This window comes from Equus quagga, chromosome 10 (genome assembly GCF_021613505.1).
Source record: "Equus quagga isolate Etosha38 chromosome 10, UCLA_HA_Equagga_1.0, whole genome shotgun sequence".
Lineage (NCBI taxonomy): Eukaryota > Metazoa > Chordata > Mammalia > Perissodactyla > Equidae > Equus > Equus quagga.
Genome location: NC_060276.1, coordinates 117,850,178 through 117,850,643, shown reverse-complemented (window position 1 = coordinate 117,850,643; position 466 = coordinate 117,850,178).

Below are 466 nucleotides of genomic sequence, written 5' to 3'. Positions count from 1 at the left end.
CGCCTGTGCAAAGCAGACCTCTGTTCCTACACCCTTCTCAAAGGCCTTTAGTGATGCTGACTATTTCTCCGATCCTTCCTCTCTCATCAGCACCCTGGACAGTGGTGCTCAGCCCAGATCAGCCTGAGAACATGGTTCCTTCTGTTCTAGAACTACGGGACACCTGAAACACCCATGCTTTATGGCAAAAGGGTGCTGCCACACCCTCTGTAGAGAGGATGCACACATGGCAGCCCTCCATTTTCAACATTCTATGGTTTACCCAAAGAGCCTACCCTGCTAAAGTTTAAACAAGCTTTTCAAAGGACATGATCGTTCTCTGAAAAGGACTCCTCATCACCTGAGTGTATCCTTCTTGAAGATGCTGCCAAATTCTAATAAAATGCCTCTTATTCCCTTGCACCAAGTAATAATCTAAGTATTAAAACCAATTACAAATATTAAAAACTAAAAATAAAATTGACAG